At 37.5% G+C, this 23461-nt stretch overlaps 1 protein-coding gene across 2 annotated transcripts in view; it reads left to right on the forward strand.

Moving 5' to 3' along the window:
- ANKRD28 (ankyrin repeat domain 28) overlaps positions 1–23461 on the forward strand; it is a 169480-nt gene that overhangs the window by 30413 nt on the left and 115606 nt on the right. The window contains exon 1 of one of the 2 annotated variants that reach the window (XM_024747541.1): positions 14676–14694. The exons of the other annotated variant lie outside the window; for it this stretch is intronic. The gene's annotated coding sequence lies outside the window, so the exon portion shown is untranslated. Of the gene's footprint in view, positions 1–14675; positions 14695–23461 lie in introns of those variants that run through there. 2 annotated transcript variants of the gene reach the window in all.

A 23461-nucleotide genomic window follows, 5' to 3' on the forward strand; every position in this document is an offset into this window, starting at 1 on the left:
GTTTTTTTTTTTTTTATTACTTACGGCTGCTTAGTATTTTCTTGTTTATATATACCCAGTTCCCTATTGATATCTAGGTGGTTTTTTTGCTAATGCAAACAAGGCTGCAATGAATAACCACCTACTACAGGGCAGTTCTGTAGACATCACAGGTTAAGGGTTTGGTCCTCAGAAAGACTGCCCTCACTTCAGACACCAACTGCGGCTCCGGGGTTCCCATGCCACCCTCGCTTCCGACCTACTGGCTATAAATTTGGGGCTTCCCACTACCCCCTCAGGCTTGATAATTTGCTAGAATGACTTCCAGAACTCAGGAAAATGCTATACTTACGATTACAGTTTTATTAAGAGCAAAAGGATAGAGAGCTGAACCAGCAAAAGGGGGAGACACATAGACCTGAGAGGGCCCCACACTCATTTTCTGAGTCTTCAGGATGTGTTATCTGGGTCCTTGGACTCAAATCAGTAGAAATTGATAAGAGGCCAGATGAGAAATTCAGGCAAGGCTTTACTGGGGCTCAAGCTGTAGCAGGAGGGAGCGAGAACAAGCAAGAGGTGGCTTTGCTTGCTCCCTGAGGTGGGCGGGGTGTGTGTGTGTGTGTGTGAGAGAGAGCTGGTCCCTTAAATGGGGTTTACAGTAGGGGCAGCTCGGTGGATAGGGACGGAGGCATGGCTTAGGTGGTCTGCCCACCCCCTTGGTGGTGTTGAGTGCAGGGATCATGCATGTTACCCTGCTTTTTTTCCTAACACCTTAGAAGTGGCAGTTGGGCTTTCGGTCTTGTTGTATTTTGTTGTTTGTAATTTGCCCCAACTGCACATGCATGCAGTTATTTTTAGTCCCTTATAGTTTCTTTGTATTCTGTTGCTTGAAGAGGCGTTTGTCCAGGTGTAAGCACTGTGACAGAGGGTCCCAGGTCACAGGTCCCAGCCTGTCTCAGACAGATCACCCTCCTAGCTTGTTGGTACTTCAGTGTAAAGATTATTTGGGGGGATTCAATTCATACGTATGATGGGTTGAAACATTGGCCACATGATTGAACTCAATCTCTAGCCTCCTCCTCTCCCAGGAGTTCAGGAGGTAAGGCTAATATCACGTGGCTCACAGCCCCAGTCCTTTTGTCACACGATGGTTCTTTCAGCATGGTCAACCCTAATCTGGAACAATCTAGAGGCCTGCCTTGAGTCACCTCATTAGTATAAACCAGTGTATGGTCCTTGGAGCTCACCATGAATAACATAGACACTTCTATCACTCGGGAAATTCCAAGGGTTCAGATGCTCTCAGGTACCCAGGACAAAGACCAGACAAATTCTTCATTATATAACACCTACATATATCACTTTGCTCATGTACCAACTACAGGCTAAATTCCTCTTTCTCCTTCCTCTTTCTTTTCCTCCCTTCACATAATTTAATAATCAAAACCAGATAAAGCTATACTTGAGAAGTCTTTACCCCATTTTGTGTCTCATGAGTAAAATTTGTACAGCTCATTCCAAATGAATAACCATGTTTGTTTCCCCTGTAGCCTTAGTGTTTCTATATGCAGATAAAAGCAAATACAAATATGTCTTTCTCTTGTTAACTTAAAAACACACAACGTAAAACCATGAGTCGAGCTTGTTCAGCCTGGGAACCAGGCTTCCAGATCGCTCTGAGAAACTGTTCTAAGGACGTAAGGGAGGAGGTCAACATTTGTGATTTTGGCGAATCTGGTACATGCAACCAAGCGCACATCTCGGTAGAAGGTTGCTGCTAGTCACAAGGAGCAGGCGTCTTAGTTAATGGTTTTAGTGCTTTTCTAAGTATGGGAAGATGCAAGAGTTTGGGGTTCATAAAATTTTCTCCTGAAAGTATCTAACTATCTGAAGGCTTGTTCTGCCAGTTTTCCCGGAACACAGAGTGTCTCCTTCCTGATCTCTACCCTGAACTCCTTTCAGGGTGTGTTAAAGGTCAGAGACTGCAGTGACTCAGTCCTTGTAGACATTCTTCAGTTGGTGCGCTCTTTCTTACACAAAAGACATCAGACTCTATAGACCCAAATGTACCTTGCTCTTTTCACTTAAAGATGTATCCTGGAAATGTATTTCCATATCAGTAGAATATGCGTTCATAGTTTGCCGGATATTGACAAGTCGCTTTCCCACAGAGATTATGTTAATGACTCATTAGATTATGTTAATAACTCATTCATTCTAGGACCTAAACAATTTTAGACTTGATTTTTGCCAGTTTGCGAGGTGCTCATCGATACATCCATGTAGTTTAATTCGATTTTCTTTTACGAGGTTGAGCATCTCTTTATATGTTTGAGACATTTATGTTTCCTTTCCTGTGAATTGTTTGTTTCTATTCTTTGCCTTTTTTAATAGTGGATTCTCCCCCCCCCCCAATATTTGTCATTTGTTTCACTTTTTGGTTACATTTTTTAATGCAGAAATTTAATATTTTTAGATGTTTAAATTTATGAATTTTTATTATGCCTTCTAAATTTTTGTGTCTTCCCTATTAGATTTTTTTTTAATTGTTGGTGGATCCTTCTAGTATTTTTATAGTTTTTTCCTATTTTTATTAAGGTATAATTTAGATATAGTAAAATTTACGCTTTTTAGTATACAGTTTTGTGAGTTTGTACAAATGCATACAGTCATGTAATGACCACTGCAATCAAGATAGAGAACAATTCCATCACCCCTAAAAATTCCTTTCTACCCCTTTGTATTCATCCCTTCCCCAGGTCCCTAGCTCCTAACAACTACTTATCTTTTTTCTGTCCTTAAGGTTTTGGCTTTTGCAGAATGTCATAAGAAATAGAATCATTCAGTATACAGCCTTTCACTTAGCATAATGCATTTGGTATTGTCAATTTTTTTAAAAAAATGACGTTCTAGTAGGTGTGTAATAGTATCTCACTGTATTTTATTTTGTGTTTTTCTAATGATAAATGTCTGTATATTTTTCATGTCTGTATATCTTCTTTGGTGAAGTGTCAAATTGTTTACATCTTTTGCCCATTAAAAAAATTGGACTATCCTATTACTGAGTTATAGGAGTTCTTCATTTATTTTGGATATAATTCCTTTGTCATATATCTAATTTGCAGGCACTTTCGGTCTGTGGCCTGTGTTTTCATTCTTTTAATGATGTCTTTCAAAGAGCAGAAATTCTTTGTTTTGATGAATTTTAAGAAATCAGTTTTTTTTTTTTTTTTGCGGTACGCGGGCCTCTCACTGTTGTGGCCTCTCCCGTTGCGGAGCACAGATGCGCAGGCTCAGCGGCCATGGCTCAAGGGCCTAGCCGCTGCTCGGCATGTGGGATCTTCCTGGACCGGGGCACGAACCCGTGTTCCCTGCATCAGCAGGCGGGCGCTCAACCACTGCGGCGCCAGGGAAGCCCTGGGTTGTACTTTTGATATCGTCTCTAAGAAATCTTTGCTTTCACCGTCGTCACAAATATTTCCTCCTATATTTTCTTTTAGAAATTTTATAGTTTCAGGTTGTACATTTAGGCCTGTGATCCATTGTAAGTTAATTGTATGTAGTATCAGGTAGAAGTCTAAGGTTTTGCTGCTGTTGTTGTTTTGGGAAATGAATTATCTAATTGTTCCAGACTATTTGTTGGAAAGATTATTTTTTCTCTGTTGAACTGCCTTTTGCACCTTTGTCAAAAGTCAGTTGACGACGTATGTGTGGATATATTTCCAGACACTTCCATTCCAGCCCATCAGCTATATGTCTGTCCTTTGTCCAGTGTCACACTGTCTTGATTACTGTAGCCTTCTAGTAGTGTGAATCCTGTAACTTCATTCATAAAATTTGTTTTGGATCTTGTAGTTCCATTGCCTTTCCATATAAATTTTTGAATCTGCTTATTCATTTCTACAAATACCACTGGGATTTTGATTGGGATTGCATTGAGTCTATAGATTAAATGAGGAAAAATTGACATCTTAACAATAATGAGTCTTCCAAGTACATGAATGTGGTATCTTTCTTCATTTATTTAGGTCTTTGATTTCCTTTATCCCTATTTTATAGTTTTAGCATACAGATTCTGCATATATTTTGTTAAATTATACCTTAGTATTTCTAATTTGAGGTGCTATTATAAATGGTACTGCTTAAAATTTTTTTTATTTTTAGTTCATTGGTAGTATGTAGAAATACAATTGTATTCTGTGACTTCGCTAAACGTATTAGTTCTGGGAACTTTTTACCCATGTTCATGAGATTTTCTACATAGACAATCATGTTGTCTGCTAATACAGGTAGTTTTCTTTCTTTCCAAATTGCATGCCCTTTATTTCTTCTTACAGTGCTATTGCAGTGGCTAGGAGTTCCAATATGATAAATTGGAGTGGTGAGGGCAGGCATCCCTGACTTGCTTCCCATCTCAGAGAGAAATCAGTCAGTAGTTTCCCAGAACTTTTATATTTCTTTAAACACATACAGCTCAAAATAGTGATCACTTAATCTTTTTGAGTCCTAGTTAATTGTATTTTCTAATTTTATTTTCCAGGTGGCTTCCACTTTTCCTGATATCATTCACTGACTTGTATACCTTGTGATTGCTAATGCATTATATGTACGTACGTCTCTCTCTCTCTCTCACACACACACACACACACACACACACACACACACAAACAGAAGTTTGAACTTCTGTCAAAGCACTTATTGTATTGCTTTGCAGTTTACTTTTTACTTATCTCTTTCCCTTACTAGAAGACAAACATTTTGAGGGGGATAGGAAATGGTGCCTACCCTCAAGGAACTTATGTCGTGAATAATTGGTATTAGGTTGGCCCATGTGAAATTACCAATGTTAATTTTTAACCTGTAGAGTCTTGTATCTATTTGGGACAAAAACAGAAAAAAGAAAATGAAATTTCTCTTCTGCTAACAAGATCCAGTCATCAGTATGAGAAATAAATATCCATGCATAGCAAATTGTTCATGACTGTTGTGTGCAGAATCATAGGGGTATACTGATGTGAGTGGCATACGGCCTCGCCCTGGAGGAGCTGCTGTGCTGAGGACGGGGTGTGTAACTCAATGGTTCACCTGTTCTTATGTGCACCATATAGCCTCATTGTGAATCCACTCATGATCCTAGACTCATACTTCTCAGTGTCTTGGATTACAAGACATTTTGGCAGTGATTTCTCCAAATAAGTTACTGCAAAGTTTGACAGGCTTTGCTGTGTGATTATTTTGTGTGAAAAGATACTCTGTGTACATTTTTTCAGTTTGATACAGCTTAATATTTCAGTCACTTAGCATCTTGTGGGTTGAGTAAACAAGAGTAGTAAACTAAGGGCACCAAACATTTTCCCTTTTGAAATAACTTGATATTTCAAAAGAAGAGGAAGCCATTAAGGGAATCGTAATACAAAAGTAAAACTCTGTTGCATTTCCTTACTCTAATTTTTTTGTGTAGTTTTTTTATTGTAAATTGTATGTAGAGCGAAACAATATTTTTGTATTTTATGTATATTTGTATACTATTTAGACTGTCAAGCTGGCCTTTTACTACACCATTTTACAAGTCTGGGAAAAGGATGTGTAAGCTTCATGAAGCCAGAAACAATTTCTCTTGTTCACTGCTGTATTCCTTGTACTTAGCACATATGAAGTTATTAACAAATGATGATTGAATAAGTATTGTGGCTTCCGAGGCTAGGCTAGCTGGATTTGGTTTAGAGTAAAAAAATGTAATTTTTACGTGAGATATATAAATATTAGTTAGCACAAATGAAAGTTATTGCAGTTACTTATTGCTTGATAAGCATCAAAAGATTTCCATAGTTTTCGAGGCTATTAAATTGTATTGGTAAATGCTGTAGTAACAGAAGGCTATTAATATTAATCACAAATTCTCTTGTAATACTGTTTTGAGCTTGACTGTTAACAGGATTAAAACATAACTATTAAAACCTGTAAAACACCATCTTTCATTTGAAACTTTTGTTTAAAAATTCAAGATTCAGGAAAGACTACCTTTGAATTGGTAATAATGCGATAGGTGTACTCAGGAAATTACTTCCTTTTGTGTTTGCTGCCACCAAATGGCAAGTTAATATTACTACTATGTCTGTTGCATGAATATGGTAGAAGACATAGTAAAAGTAATGCCCCTTGAATATTTTTTTGACAAGGTTAATTTTTTCATAAAGAGTTTTGACAAGAGGAGAAATAACAATTTTTAATATGTTTAGAACTGTAGTTAACCTTCTTCTGCCAGGTGGATAGGATGGTTTCTGTCTTCTTTTAACATACTGGAAAGGCATATTAGAACATAGCAATAATCACTGTGACAGCAATGATAAAACTGATGATTCTTTCAGACTAATAATATCGTTGACAGAATACTTTTATACAGAGAACTTAATTCTGACATTTGATCTAAGTCAGTGCACCTGAGAATTAAGGCTCCAGAATATTTTAGGCCTAATTTTATTTATTTGAAGACAAGCCATTTCACTAAAAATAACTGTTGTGATATGAGCCTGAAAAAATTATTATATATGAATAAAAAAAGAGAAGTAACTCCAATGTTCATTCTTAGGAAATTGGTTAAATATAATACAGATGATAGTACTTTTGAATGTTATGTTATATAGTCATTGAAGGTGTTATAGAGGAATATTCAAGAACACGAGTAAGGTCCACATTGTCAAGTGGAAGAAAATGGAGAGAAGCAAGTTACTAAACAGTATATTATCACAAATTTTTAGTACATATATAGAAAATAATTATCAGTGTTTATCTTTGGGAAATATTGTTATTTCTTAAATTTATGTATTTCTAAAATGAACATGTTTTTAATATTCAGAAATTATGTAGATTGAATATTTTATACTTTATAGACAGTTTCTTAGATTAAGATATCCCCGTGAAATTATTTGATAAATGTTATAGTAAATATATTTGGATAGTTCTTTGTTTTTTTAATTAATGAGAATGTCTTGTTGCTAGCAGTTCTGAGGATCTAACTGCACTTTTTGAGTCTCTTCAGAGAATCCAGCAAAAAATGGTTCATATATAAAGAAAACCTTTTAAAAACTCTGTCTCATTACACAGGTTAATAACTTTCTTTCTTTCTCTTTTTAAAAATAATTTTCTTTCTTGATAGAAGGGTAAAACTAAGTTCTGAATTAGGAAGATTTTTGAATATGATCTAGTAATTCAAAGTACTAGTTTTTTTTTTATATTGCAGCCCTTCATTTCTAGGGTCAGCATATTCTTGCTTTTGATATTTGTTTTCTACTACAGGCCTGATACTGGAATTGAAACAATACCACTACTGCTTCCACCAGAGGAAATAGTGTGGGAATTCCTATTATGCCTAGGTGGTTTTCCCATAGCCTCTCTGCAGTAAGAGGCAGCTCTTGTAATTTGTTAGTTTGTTGCTCTTTACGCCTCCTGGTAACTTAAACTTCGCTTTTATATATAAGTGTATGTGAATAAATACTTAGTGTCAATGCAAATCCTGTGTTGTAGACATTCTGTTTATAAGTGTGGTGGGCCCTGTATTCCTGCGAAACTTAGTATGGCAACTTACTTAATAATTCAAATAGATTTTCAGTGGAGGGGGCTTAAGAATCTAATAAGCTCTCTCTCTGTTGGAGCTTGGAGAAGAGAATATTAAATAGCTGGTGATGGCACTGCAACTTAGTTTTATTTTATGCTGAAACACTGACGTAGTACTGGACGTGTTCTTCCTTCTCTTGTCTGACTGGTGTCTCCCTGCTCCTAGCTTGTTTTCCTGTGTGTTCCATGTTCGTTATGTACACTGTAGACATGTCAGCCATTCACTGTAGACATGTCAGCCTGTCATCCCCAGGGAGCCACACTATGAGAGTGATGCCTGTGTTGTTAGTGAAAGTAGTTTAAAAATCTGCAGGTGTCAAACCGAAGGCACTAGTGAAGACAATATAAGCTAGTTTGATATCATTGGTATGGTTTGTTAGGCTTCTTATTTGAAATTCATACATACTGAAAGATTGTGTAGAAAGGAAGAAACTATAGCCCAGTCATTGGCTTCTTTGCCATTACCAAGTGGCAGCCTGCCTTACTTTGTGATAAATAGTTTATGATGATTATCAAATGGTAATACCATTTGATATTAAGTAGACTTAATGCAATGTTGTTTCAAAACAAAAAAATCACCCTTATTAGCTTTTTGATTTTTTGTTAGTAATTTATTCTTAGTTAAACTTTTTTTTTTCTTAGAAGAGGGTGATCAGAGAGGTGTTACTGGAAGCTGAAAATTTTTATCCATCTGTATTCCGGTAGATGGGGAGCTGATTATTGGGAAAGCATTATTAGGTTGTATTCTTCAACTTGGAATAATTTTGATGATGTCAAATATTCATATTCTCTTTAGGAATTCTGAATGCATTAACCAATTGTAAATCTTTACCTGGCTTTTCAGGATTATCTACCAACTTATCATTTAAATAAAAATGAAACATAGGATGCCTCTCATTTGTTGTTACCTGGAATGGCCCTTGCCGAGTGGAATTCCATTGGAAATTCATCCCTCACACACCTTATTTCTGTTCTTTAGAAACTGTTTTCTAACCTCTGGCTCAATAAAGGCTCTGGGTGAGTCTTGAATTTAGTCAAGCATTTGGTAATGGGTGGGCAAGTCAGAAAAGGGAAAAATGTCAAACTTAAGATAGTAAGAATAAGATTTGATTGGGAAAATGGTAACAAATAGCAGACACCATCAACATCATTTAGCCCATTTATTTTTTCTTTCCTGGTAATGTGTATTGGAGACCATGTAGAGTCACAAATTTGTAAGTTGTAATTTTCATCTTTTACCACTGGATGGTGCTTTTGCATTGGTTTCTGCAATTTTTCGAAATTTACATAGGAAATCATTTTTAAATTCTTCGTAAAGAACCAGTGAAATTAAGATAGCAGTATAATTGCTCTTATAGGTAGGTAAATTAAAACTAGTGAAACATAGTTTTAATCATTTGTGATCTAACACTCAGTTTAATTTTTAAAGAAAGATAGTAAGTCCTTGTGTATGAAATGGTTAAGAGCTATACCTGACTAGATTTTTTAATATAATCTTCAATCTACTACCTTAGAACCGTCTTAGATGTTTTGATTTTTTAGGTGGTACTGTAATTTAAATGGCATCTAAGTAAAACACAGTTTCTTAATTTGTAATGTTAGAAAAAATTCAGATAGCTCAGGCTTTAAAAATTGTCCTTGATCATTTTGTCCTTTTCTCCTATCCAGTAGCCACCCAAACTTCTTCATTGAAGCCTTTTATTTCACAAATATTATATTCAAATTCTCTTTTGTTAGTTATCAAAGGACTTTTTGATTGTTATCCTGCTTGACTAAATTGAATGCTTGGGTCTGTAGAGTTTATTTGGGATTGTAACTAGGTTGTGGAAATCTCACTTCAAGGAAATAATAGTCTCACGTTAAAAGCATTCATGTATTTTAAAAAGCAAAGTAGGTACAGACAATGGAACATCAGTGTCTCCAAACACCTTTCTCTGAGGCCTTCTTTCTTCTGTCTAGTCTGTCATTACTATTTCCTTTTCTGTTCCTTGAAAGATTTTTTTGTATAAAAATAAAGTTATAAAAATAAGCATTTAGGGCTTCCCTGGTGGCGCAGTGGTTGAGAGTCTGCCTGCTGATGCAGGGGACATGGGTTCGTGCCCCGGTCCGGGAGGATCCCACATGCCGCGGAGCGGCCCGTGAGCCATGGCCGCTAAGCCTGCGCATCCGGAGCCTGTGCTCCGCAACGGGAGAGGCCACAACAGTGAGGGGCCCGCGTACCGGAAAAAAAAAAAAAAAGGATTTAAGTTACGCCTTCTTATAGTCTCCTCTTCACTAGCGATTTGATGCCTTTGAGGTGCGGATTTAGAGGCCAGCTTCAAGCCTCAGCAGCCTTGGTCTGTGCTCAGTGCCCCGCTGTTGCAGGTTCTCCGTAGCTGCGGGTGATGGCTCTGCCTTCATGGGTCTGCTTCTTAACAGCAAGCCTTCCACCCAGGCAGTGTTCAGGTTTTGGTCCCAACAATTATTAATGTGAATTTTTGTCATTTAATCCCTTTAGGACTTATTTTTCTTTACCGTTAAATAGTGGTTGAGTTTAGCAAATCTAAGTAACACAATTACTCAGAAAAAACGAAATTACTCAGAAAAAACCAAATATGTGAACATATGAAGGAAAGAACAAATTATCCATAATCCTACCACTCATCTAACTAATCTCTTGATACTGTTGTTGCTTTTTTTAAAATGAATCCTTCTGATCATCATTATTTAACATAATTTAGAATCATATTGTGTGCAGTGGTGTGTTCCACTTAACGTTTATGGGTATTGTCTCATGCTTTAAAAACTTCGGTTTCTAACTATCATTCAGTTTCACTGTATGATATATTCTAAATTTTAATTATTGTTTAAATTTAGGTTGTTAATGTTTTCTTATCAATGCTCCTTCAGTAAAATCTTGATATGTAAATTTTATAGGTTTCACATTACTTCCTTATGTCTACTTTCTTGCAAGTAGAAGTGATAGTTTAAAAACTTTCAAAGATTTATCAATGCTATTGGACAGCAATTGGCAAAATTTATTTCCCCAGAAATGTCCTAATTTATTTCTCTTACCATCCTTTGTAGCCTCTGGTTTAGACTATTTCAGTAGCCTACTATTGTTTTCTCTGTCTTTAGTATCACCTCATTTTTAGGTCATCCTTCATACTACGTCCACGTTGAGGCCTCTAAGATACAAATCTGATTATGTCACTTTTGGACTTACAGTTCTTTTTTTAACATCTTTATTGGGGTATAATTGCTTTACAATGGTGTGTTAGTTCCTGCTTTATAACAAAGTGAATCAGTTATACATATACATATGTTCGCATATCTCTTCCCTCTTGCGTCTCTCTCCCTCCCACCCTCCCTATAACTTACAATTTTTTAGTGGTCTCCCCACCATTCTGCAGTTAAAATGTGTATATGTCAGTGTGGCATTTAAGGCCCTTCATGGTTTGGCCCCTGCCTAATTTTCCAGCCTTATTTTATGCAACCCTACTATATATTTTGTGGATAAGCAGGTAGAAAGGGAGCATTCTAGGCAGAGGGAACAGTGTAGACAGTGGCACAGCTGCATGAAATGATATGGTATATTACAATTGTAACAAGTATATTTGCATTTGTGAAACTTAAAGACAGGGTAGTGATGGGTGCCTTCAGTGTTATGTTTTAGTAAAATTTTGTTGACTAAATAAAAGCAGGCAAATAACATTTTATCTGTGATTTAGAGAAGTGACTTGTGGTATAGAAAATTGTTAATCAGGACTCTTGGTTACAAATCGCAGAAGTCCCTACTCAAAGTGGCTTAAATGCAAAAGAAAACTGATTAGCCAAGCAGTTCAGTTTAAATTTTCTTACAATCCCAAAAGAAAAAGAGAGTATTTTTCCCTGATATCCTCAGCAGGAAACTAAAACCTTGAGGAAAATCCTGCCTGGTTTTGATTGTATGTTCATCCCTGACCTAAACATGTGACTAGGAGTAAGGGGTGCTTTGGCCAGTCCTGGGTCTCTTGTATATCTTTGGACCAGATGTAATCCCTAAAGCAAGCGATTCTTGTGAAAGAACCCATGTCTGCCACAAGGATGGATAGAACTGGAAAAAGGAGAGACAAGAGTTGAGAGACCAGTTAAGAGGTGGTTTTGATAATTCAGATGAGGACTGAAGTGGGTCTGAACTAGGTCCCTGTGGGTGAAGAGAGTTTAGGAAGATTTTAGGTAGAATGCTTCGAACTTGGCAACTAACTAGAATTGGGAGATAAAGTAAGGGAAGTCTTCTAGATAAAAGAACCATTTGGGGGAGGGGACTAGCGATGGTATGTTGAATTTTGATATGCCGAGTCTGAGATAATACAGAGCATGCGGGTAAAAGGGCCCATTGAGCATTTGGAAGTTGTGTCTGGAGGTTAGGACTGGAAATAAAGTCTTGGAAATACTACGTAAGTGATGACTCATATTATAGAAATAGATGAGATTGTCCAGGAAGAGATTGTAGACCAGGAGGAAGAAAAGTGGACTGAAAGGAAAGCCAATATTTAGGTATAGGGGGTGGAAGAAAAGCCAAATGAAAGGGACTACAATAAAGGTTTAAAAAATAGATGAAAACTTTATGGAAGTAGCAAGAAGAGAGTTTAATAAAGATCACTGGTGTCCAGTATTGTAGACTAGTTGAGAAAAATGAAGATTTTGCAGTTGGTTATCATTGGTGACCTTAGAGCAGTATCAGTTGAGTGGTGGTTGAGAATGGAGTCTGGCTGCAGTAGGGAGAAACGAGTAAAAAATGGAGTAGTATAGGGGGGCAAAGTTTTCTGTAGGCTAAGAAAAAGGAACAGGGACAGCAGTGAGGAATAAATCAAAGTGATACAATAAAGGAGCTGAAATTGATAGAGTAAGATCTGTTAAGGAGATGGCAATTTTTTTTTAAATGTACTTTTTTGCCCTCTGTGCCTACAGGTTCTTCCCATCAGACTGCAGAGTCATTGAGGTTTGGTATCTGGCATGTAAGAAGTGTTTAGTAAATGAGTACTGAATGAATGAAAGATCAGAGGGAAAAAATGGAAAATAGATATTTTGGGGGTAAACCAGAAGAAAGTTGAAGGAATCCATCTTTGTTGTCCTCTTATTCTCTGAGGTAGAATGCCAACAGAATGAATGCTTCCCTAGCTTACTTACCTTACTTCACTGCTGTGAGGAACTAATGTGAGAACAATTGTGAAGTGCTGGTATAAGTGAAAGGGAGTATTACTTTTCATTTCTGGCATCTTAGTTTTGAAAGGGACTTCGAGTCAGATGACAGTTCTCACCAACTCAGAAATCCCATTTGCTTCCTTAACAACTGATTTAACTTGTTTTAGGTGTGTGATGTGTGGGAAGAGCCAGGCTTTGGAGACAGATGGGCCAGGGTAAGAATCCAGTTTTCCCCACTTCTTAGCTGTGTGATTTCCAGTTTTAACTTGTCTAGCTCAGAATTTATCTGTGAAATGGAGTGTATTTTGCAGGCTTGTTGTTACAAGTTAAGTACACTAAGCGCCTAGAATCTAGGTATTCAGGTGACCTGGGATATTCGTCCCTGCCCCATATGAGCAGCCAACCTGTTCCATCTTCAGATAAAATGCTAGGTTAAAGAGTACTATCTTATATTGAACCAGATTCTATCTTCCTGCTTGTTACTATTCATTGATCCTAGTTCTTATTTCCAGACCTGTGCAGTTTGGTATCTCTTTGCAACGACAGCACTTCAGATATTTTAAAGCTGGCATATTCTCCGTGTCTCCAAACCCCTCAGCTTCACTGATCCACGATCATTCCTGGCTGCCTTCTTTGAATGTGTTCTGGTCTCATTACTCTAGGTGCGGTTTGACCTATGTCTAGTAGTGTTAACCTTACTTTTCCTAGAAGAGAAAAGTGAGATTAACAGGAAACATTTTTGACATAAAACTTTCATTTTAATTGGTCAGAATTAAAGTGTAATTTTACAATTTTATATTCTAAAGTATATTATTCTCTTTTGTCAGTAGTATTCATAAAATGATCGCCTTTCATCTGTCTTAAGATAAATTATTGGTGACTGATTTTTTTTCCCTTTTAAAAATAAATCTCCAAAGTTCTCAGAGTGTCTCATAATGGGGGGAAAACTAAACTATTGAAATAAAATGCCAAGATTAATTTTTCTATATAGTAAATAGTATACTATTAGTTGCCTACCCACTGGCCATTACCCACTTCCTTCCTTGCAAGCCCCCAGTTTTGTTTGGTTGCCCACCTCTATCTCACATGACTTGGAGAAGTCCCTGATAGTGTAAGCTAATCATGGTAATCGTGCTTTGCTTAGTAGTGAGCAAAGTCTGGTCACATATCAGGGAAAGTCAGTTTAGGTATTGGGTTCACCAAAAAGTTAGTTCGTGTTTTTCTATAACATCTTACAGGAAAACCCGAACGAACTTTTTGGCCAACCCAACAGCTTCTGGGGAAGTCGTCTTTGTACCTAAAAGAGGAGACACAGAAGAAAACTCCCCCTTCTGCTGGACAGCAGTATGTGTCTGATATGATGCCTTGAAGTATGGCAGGTATTATTTTGTGACTGTGAAGGTAATTATCCTAAGGTCCATGCTGAGTCTGACAGAAAAGCTGGAAGGAGCCCAGGTGTCTTAGGTGATAGTGGTGAGTAACAAGATCAGTCACCTTGGAGCCCCTTTATTTCACTTCTTTTTGTTTATGATGATAAGACTCTATTGTTTAAACTAGTTTGGTGTAACATGCTATTTTATTTTAGTTAAGGATAGCCCTGATATTAACAAACGTGTTTGATAATCTGTTGTACAGAAAATTAGATACTTTGTGGAAGGCCCATCAAGATGTAATGGGTCTCATAATTTTAAGATCACATTAGAACTATATTGGGGTCAAAGTTTCATAGGTATTCTTGCATTACTGAGTGTTAAATTGTGAACAAAATAGACAAAAAAAGTTCTGTAATACAGTAACTGATAGCAGGTTTAACTACCAGTTTTTCAAGAATGAGCTTATCATCAATTCTGACAGGGACCCTCTTCTTCCCACTCAGGAGGTTAAAAACTGACTACATCTAAAGGAATCGGCACTGTTTTATTCTGAAGTACTGAGGTAATATTAAGTTATAAGCATGACGTTTTGCAAATTTATCAAGAGCATGAACATCTATTTATGCGAAAAGATTCCATGACTGAAACACGTTAGAAACACCCTTTCCTTCTTTCAACAATAGAAGCTGCTTTGTAAAATTTTAGATAGCACTCTTTAATAAAGAAAACTAAAGAATATGAAAAATGTTGAAAACTATCTGAGTCATCACTTGGATTTTAAAATAGTTGCTTTTAGTGTTTTTGTCTCCACCCACCCTTCTGTGGTTTAGAAAGATGTGAATCATCTTCCTTAGTATTTCCCAACGATAGCTACTTTGAAATGGAAGTGGCGTATGCAGCCCCAATTTGTGTGTGAAACAACTAGTGTGCACTTCAGCTACTGATCCTACTGTACTTGTGGGAAATCCCTGGATGGCTCACATAGTTATTGCTCATAAAGGTAAACATTGGGTAACCATAGCAATTTATTTTTAAATTGAAAATTTTCTCCCTTCAGCTTGTAAAGTACAGTAACTTAATGCTACCTTTACCCCAGTGTCACCACATTGTAGAAACCAGAATGAATTGCAGCTACCCTTTCTTCAATCTTTTTTGAAGAAAGGCAGAAATTCAGCCTATTTAAAATAAAAATTTTATACTCTAAAACTTTGAAATATTGGGCCTAAGTTGTCTTCAAAACAGTTGCTGAAAGATTATTAATTATGCAAACAATGTTAATTATATTTCAGAAAATGTTTTTATCATGGGTCTGGTAAACATAAGTCATATGCCAGACATGCTGCTAGTTAACATAAATTCCAGACAAAAATTATAAGAGATCAAATAGGATATTTTCCCAAATAACACGATTTAAAAAACTTTAATTCAGTCTGGCCTTCAATCCAGTCTGAATGATGAAACTTTTGCTTAACTTTAAACTACTTGCTGAGGTAGTCAAAATTATGCAGAAAATAATCTAACTTTAAAAAAATACTGCTTAAATACAGTACTACATACTTCTCCTTTCTTCCTTAGTTTTGGCATATTGGGTATGTTCTAGAAAACTACCTGTATTGTTATATTTGGCTTGTTAAAATATTTTGCTTGCATAATTTTCAAAGGAAGTAGTTATTTTTCTCAAGACTGAAGTTTGAAAATAGTCATCTAAATATTGATTTAGACCTTAAGTTCTTATGTATAACTCTTGAATCTACACTCTTCCCAGAAAACCCATGGACATTCCATGTCCTGTCTTCGCTGAAACTCAGTGTTTTCATAAGTACGTCCTTCTCCAGAGGTCTTCTTTAAGTGTAGCTGTTCCTTTTCTCACAGCCAGTTTATCTTGGGAAAATGTTACTAGTCTACCTACCTATAAAAACCTTCCTTATTTTGAGGCGCATGCCATCTGGTAGGTAATTCTTCTATTTTTAGAACATTGCTGTTAAATCTCACTCTCCAGCACCTCTGGACTGTAGCTGTTTTCCCATCATCTAGGTGATTTCATTTCTTCGTAGATGACGTTTTGATCATTCTACTTCACAGTTCAACATCAGTGATCCTCTACCCTTAGCTCTAACCATGTACTCCAGTGAACACACCCCACAACGTGCCTCGTGTACTGAAACTGCTTTTATTTCTGTATTTTTGTCACTATCCAGCTTAGAACCCGTGACCCATTTCAACTGCTAAACACTTACTGCTACTCCTTTTCAACATTATCTTTTCTCTGCCACTTATCAACTTACCTACATTGATCCTTTCCTCCTGTTTGAGAAGATAAAGATGCCCTCTTCATGACTCAGATAATTTTTCTACTTCCATTCTAGATTTTCCCTTTTTCTGTGTCTGTACGATCTTCTTTCATTACTATTCCTTTTTTTTTAATAAGTTCTTTTTCTTTTTGGCTGCGTTGGGTCTTTGTTGCTGCGTGCAGGCTTTCTCTAGCTTCGGTGAGTGGTGGCTACTCTTTGTTGTGGTGCATGGGCTTCTCATTGAGGTGGCTTCTCTTGTTGCAGAGCACAGGCTCTAGGCATGTGGGCTCAGTAGTTGTGGCACGTGGGCTCAGTAGTTGTGGCACATGGGCTCAGTAGTTATGCCTCATGGGCTCTAGAGTGCAGGCTCAGTAGTTGTGGCGCACGCCTTAGTTGCTCTGCGGCATGTGGGATCTTCCTGGACCAGGTATTGAACCCCTGTCCCCTACATTGGCAGGTGGATTCTTAACCACTGTGCCACCAGGGAAGTCCCTTCATCACTATTCTTTTTCAGTTATTCCCTGTCTTTTTTTTCTCTTTTTTTACAATATTGTCTTCCAAACCATGAACATAGGATATATTTTCATTTATTATGTCTTTTTTTTTAAGATTATTTATTTATTTGGCTGCGTTGGATCTTCATTGCTGTACAGGCTTTCTCTAGTTGTGACGAGTGGGGGCTACTCTGCATTGCGGTGTGTGGTCTTCTCACTGCAGTGGCTTCTCTTGTTGCGGAGCACGGGCTCTAGGCATGTGGGCTCAGTAGTTGTGGTGCATGGGCTTTGTTGCTCTGCAGCATGTGGGATCTTCCCAGACCAGGGCTTGAATCTGTGTCCCCTGGGTTAACCACTGCGCCACCAGGGAAGTCCCCTATTATGTCATTTTTAATTTCTCTTATCTCTGTTTTCTGATTTTCAGTTTACAAGTCTTTTACCTCCTTAGTTTATTTCTAAGTATTTTATTGTTTATGAAGTTTCCTTTTCAGATGGTTAATTCTTCATGTACAGAAATGCCACTGACTTTTGTTCAGTTTGTATTCTGCACTTTTACTGAATTCATTAGTTAGTTCTAACAGTTTTTTTGTGGAGTCTTAAGGATTTTCTGCATAAGATCATGCAACATAAGATCTGCAAACAGGAATAGTTTTACTTCTTCCTTTCTGATTTGGATGCTATTTATTTCTTTTTCTTGCCTAACTGATCTGGCTAGGAATTCCAGTACTGTGTTAAATAGAAGTAGTAAGAGTGAGCGTTCTTGCCGTATTCCTGATCTTAGAGGGAAACCATTGAATCTTTTCACCATTGAGTTTGTGGGCTTTTCATATATGGCCTGTATTATGTTAAGGTAATTTCCTTCTATTCCTAGTTGGTTGCAAGTTTTTATCATGAAAGGGCGTTGAATTTTGTCACATGTTTTTTCAACATGATTGTGGTTTTTTAAAAATCCTTCATTGAGTTAATGTTGTGCGTCACATTAATTGAATTTGAATTTTGTGTGATGAATCATGATTGCATGCCGGAGTTAAGTCCCACTTGGTTATGGTGCATGATTCTATTAGTGTGCTGTTGAATTTGGTTTGCTAATATTTTGTTGAGGACTTTTGCACCTGTGTTCATCAGGAATATTGACACGTAATTTTCTTTTCTTGTAGTGTCTTTATCTGGCTTTGGTATCAGAGTAATTCTGGCTCATAAAGTGAGTTTGGAAATTATTCTTTCTCTGATTTTTTTGGGAGGAGTTTGAGAAGGACTGGCATTAATTCTTTAAATGTTTGGTAGAATTCATGAGTAGAGCCCTCTGGTCCTGGGTTTTTTTGTTGGAGGTTTTGATTACTGATTCAGTTTCTTCACTAGTTATAGGTCTGCTCAGATTTCCTATTCATGATTCAGTCTTGGTTGGTAGTGTGTTTCTTAGTATTCATCCATTTATTCTAAGTTGCCCAATTTGTTGGCATATAATTGTTTATAGTAGTCTTATATTCATTTTTTCTCCTGTGGCATCAGTTGTAATATTTTCTCTTCCATTTCTGATTTTACTTATTGGAGTTCTCTTTTTTTCTTAGTCTTGCTGAAGCTATGTCAGTTTTATCTTTTCAAAAAACCGAGTCTTACTTTTGTTGATTTTATTTCTATTGTTTTTAAAATAGAGATTTTATTTCTGCTCTAATCCTACATTACTTCCTTCCTTTTGCTACCTTTGACTTTTCTCTGTTCTTTTTCTAGTTCTTTAGATGCAAATTTAGGTTGTTTTGAGATCTTTCCTTTTTAAATTTATTATTTATTTATTTTTGGCTGCATTGTGTCCCCGTTGCTGCGCGCGGGCTTTCTCCAGCTGCGGCTCGTGGGCTGCAGGCACGCGGGCTTCAGTAGTTGTGGCGCACGGGCTTCGTTGCACCGCGGCATGTGGGATCCTCCCGGACCAGGGCCTGAACCCGTGTCCCCTGCATTGGCAGGCGGATTCCCAACCACTGCGCCACCAGGGAAGCCCGATCTTTCCTTTTTAATGTAGGTTCATTGCTAGAAACTTCCTTCTTTGTGCTTTTGCTACATCTCATGAGTTCTGGTATGTTTTGTTTTTGTTTTTGTCTCAAGATATTTTCTGATTTCCCTTTTGATACCTTCTTTGACCCACTGGTTGTTCAGGAATGTGTTTAACTTCCACATTTTCGCGACTTCCCTGGTGGTGCAGTGGTTAAGAATTCACCTGCCAGTGCAGGGGACAGGGGTTCAATCACTGGTCCGGGAAGATCCCACATGCCGCAGAGCAGCTAAGCCCGTGCACTGCAACTACTGAGCCTTTGCTCTAGAGCCGGTGTGCCACAACTACTGAAGCCTGTGCCCCTAGAGCCTGTGCTCCACAACGAGAGAAGCCACTACAATGAGAAGCCCACACACTGCAATGAAGAGTAGGCCCCATTCGCCACAACTAGAGAAAGCCCACACTCAGCAATGAAGACCCAATGCAGCCATAAATAAACAAACAAACAAATGCAAACAAATAAAGTAAAAAAAAAATTTCCCCCCCACATTTTCCAGCATTCCCTTCTGCTATGGATTATTAGTTTCTTCTTAAATATGTTAAAATTCACTTTGTGGACTAAGATGTCATCTGTCCTGGAGAATGTTCTGTGTTTGTTTGAGAAGAAAGTATATTATGCTGCTGTTGGGTGGAATGTTCTGTATATGTCTGTTAGGTCAGCGGTCCCCAACCTTTTTGGCACCGGGGACTGGTTTCGTGGAAGACAGTTTTTCCACGGACCCGGGGCGGGTGGGATGGTTCAGGTGGTAATGCGAGCCATGGGGAGCAGCAGATGAGCTTCATTTGCTCGCCCACCACTCACCTCCTGCTGTGCTGCCTGGTTCCTAACAGGCCGTAGACCAATACCGGGCCGTGGACCGATACCGGGCTGCAGCCCAGGGGTTGGGGACCCCGGGTTAGGTTTATGTCTATTTTAAGCCGATAACTTTAATCTCGTACAAAAACTATACACTTCTTTGCACCTACACTTTGTTATTGATGTCACAATTTATATCTTTTTATATTGTGAATCATTAACATTTTATAGTTAGTTGTTTTTAATAATTTTGTCTTCTGTACTAGAATTAAAACTTATTTACCTATCGCCATTACAGTATGACAGTATTCTGTATTTGTTTATATATTTACCTTTACCAGCACATTTTATACTTTCATCTGTGTTCATGTTGCTTTTTAGCATCCATTCATTCCAACTTGAAGAAAAGCCTGTAGCATTTCTTGTGAAGCAGGTCTAGTGCTGATGAATTCCTTCAGCTTTTGTTTATCTGGGAAAGGCCTTATCTCTCCTTCATTTTTGAAGGACAGTTTTGCCACCTGTATTATTCTTGGTTGGCAGTTTTTTTCTTTCACCACTTTGAATATACCATCCCACTCCCTTCAGGCCTGTAAAGTTTCTGCTGAGCTGTCCCATGCTCTTATGGGGATTCCCTTGTATATGACAAGTCACTTTTCTCTTTCTGCTCTGTTGACAGTTTGATTTTAATGTGTCTTGGTGTGGATTTCTTTGAGCTCATTTTTGGGGGACCCTGTTGGGCTTCCTGGATCTGGATGTCTTATTTCCTTCCCTAGATTGGGACGTTTTTGGCTATTTCTTTGAGTAAGTTTTCTGGCCCTTTTCTCTGTCTTTTCCTGGGACTCCCATAGTGTGTATATTGGTCTGTTTGATGGTGTCCCATCAGTTCCGTAAGCTTTCTTCATACTTTTCATTCATTTTTCTTTTTGTTCCACTGGATAATTTCAAATAATCTGTTTTTGAGTTCACTGATTCTTTCTTCTGTGTGACCTACTCTGATGTTGAATCCCTCTTTTGAATTTTTCAGTTCACTTATTGTATTCTTCACTTTCAAGATTTCCGTTGGGTTCTTTTTAAATTTTTCTATTTGTTGAAATTTTTACTTTGTCCACATATTGTTCTCTTGATCTCAGTGAGCATTTTTATTACCATTATTTTGGATTCCTTGTCAGGTAATTCATGTACCTCCCTTTCATTTGGGTTACTTACTGGAGCTTTATCTTGTTCTTTTGTTTGGATCATGTTTCCCAATTTCTTCATTTTCTTTGACTCCTTGTGTTGGTATCTCTACTTATAGAAAAAACAGACACCTCACCCAGTCTTCATGGACTGGTTTCACACAGGGGAAGATCCCAACCACTCAGCCTGGCCAGAGATTCTGGGGCTGTCTCAAACCTTTATACTAGTCCAAAACTGCCATCTTTATTCTTAGCAACCCCCAGGCAACTACAGTGTGCAGGATCTTGTCAGCACTGAGACAGTTGAGACAGAAGCCAGTCCCTCTGATGGCATCTGGAAAAGTTGGAACATTGGGCACACAGTCCAGTTATTTCCCTCTCCAGGGAGAAGCTGGGATCTGTGGGTTTTCCCTCACTTATTCTGTGCTGAGCCGGCATGGAGGGTGGTAGGAGGTAATGGTGAGTCCTTGCATGCTAATCTAAACTACTGTCTTTGTTCTCAGTGGCCCCCAAGCAGCTGGAGTATGTCAGGTCCCATCAGTGCTCTTAAGAGACAGAAGCCATGTCCTTGGTCAGCCCCCAGAAAAGTTGGAACATCAGCCACATGGTCCAGCTCTTACCCTCCTCAGGGGAAAACTGGGACCTGGGTTTTTTGCATCTGCTTACACTGCACTGAGCTGGGGGGAGGGGCTCTGGTGAATGCTTCCAAACTGCCTTTGTTCTTAGCTGCCACCAGGTATCTAGAGTATGTCAGAACCCATCAGCACTCTGAGACAGGCAAGACAAGACGCCAGTTCCTCCCGCAGCAACCCCAAGATTGGATGTTAAACGTACAGTTTAGTCCTTTACTCCGCTCCCCAAGGAGAAGTTTGTTGCTGTGGGTTTATTGCCGATTGTATGGCACTGCACCAGGGGTAGGAATTATAGCGAAAGGGTGTCTCAGATTTTACTACAGGCTTCAGTGTGGTTAGTTTTGCACAGTCCTGGGGTGTGGAAGCCCCTCAGCTGGTTTCTGGATTTCACAAAGGGAACAAGTCCATGTATTTTTGGTGAATTAGCCTGTCCTTGCTTCTTGTTCACCAGCTTGCTGACATCACTTTCCCTATGTCTTTCCTTTTTGAAAATCAAGTTCTTTTAACCTTCACCATGTTTATCTTGATCTTTACCTTTAACCCTTTTTGGGTTAAATATTGCCTAATTTATTTATTTTTTCTCTCAAACTTATTGAAAAAAACGTAATAAATGGTTGCTACCACCACTTTTGGTACTTCCCTTTCATGAGTCAGCCTACTGTTATCAGAAAAGGGACACAAACTCGTAAAATGTTAGAACTGAAAACAACTATAAAAAATATTTGATCAGTTCCCTTTCCTTTGATAGTAAAATAAAGGTACCTAAAGAAAGAAAGTAATAATGCTGACAGCCAATTTTTGTTAACTTAAAACTTATGAACTCTGTGTGGAACCCTAATGTATGTGAAGAGGCCTCTGCATAATGAAGAAAATGGCACCTATAAAGTTCATGTACTATGTTCACAAGAAAATATGTTACTGCCTTCAAGCCAGGGTTAATACTGTGATAAAATTAGGGTGGTGTTTATATATTTTGAGAGAAGAGACAAAGAAAAAAGGAAGAACTAGTGAGCCATTCAAGTTAAGACAAATATTTAGAAAACATCAACTAAGGCCATTATCTCCTAATGTGGTTATTTTACTGTAAAACAATCTAACAACGTATATTCATATTAGTGACTCTGAACCACCATAAAAATCTAAACTATGTTCTTTTCCTTTAGACAGTAATGTAGATAGCATATTTAAGTCGGTCCTTACAAATTTAAGCCAGTGTTGTACAACATGATAGTCACTAGCTGAATGTGGCTGGCTACTGTAACTGAGGAACTTAATTCTTAATTTTGTCTAATTGTCTTAGTTATTGGAAAACTTTTAAGTATGTTTGAACAACTTGAGCACATGTATTGTAAATTTTATGAAACCTGAATAGAAATCAGTTATTTCCAATGAAAATTTAATGTTTGCATTGAGATATGCTGTAACTATAAAATACACAACAAATTTTGAAGACTTAATTTTAAAAGTAAAATATCTGATAACTACGTTGATTCCAAGCTGATACAATAATTATAATTATTATTATAATTAGTTTTACCGGTTTCACCATTTTAAAATGTGTTTACTAGAAAATTTAAGTTACCTATGTGGCTCACTTTATATTTCTTTTTCTATTAGATGGCACTTATTTACACTTTGGGTAGCTAAACTTATTCTTGCATTATAAATAGTTTTAGTGTTAAATAGTTTTAGCGTTTCAACATTTTTCTCACAAATATGATCAAGAATAAGTTTTGATGTTAAATGTTCTAGTTAGTAGACCATTGGTTTCTTTGAGAAAGCACCCTTCCAGTAAATTAAAGGTGGAAAAATGATCAACAATGAAATTTATAGATAGCTTTATAAAGGACATCATTTTTTTATGGAGTGGACAATTAGATGGTATCTTTACATACCA

The sequence above is a fragment of the Neophocaena asiaeorientalis genome, unplaced genomic scaffold, assembly GCF_003031525.2.
Source record: "Neophocaena asiaeorientalis asiaeorientalis breed wild unplaced genomic scaffold, Neophocaena_asiaeorientalis_V1.1 scaffold33, whole genome shotgun sequence".
Taxonomy (NCBI): domain Eukaryota; kingdom Metazoa; phylum Chordata; class Mammalia; order Artiodactyla; family Phocoenidae; genus Neophocaena; species Neophocaena asiaeorientalis.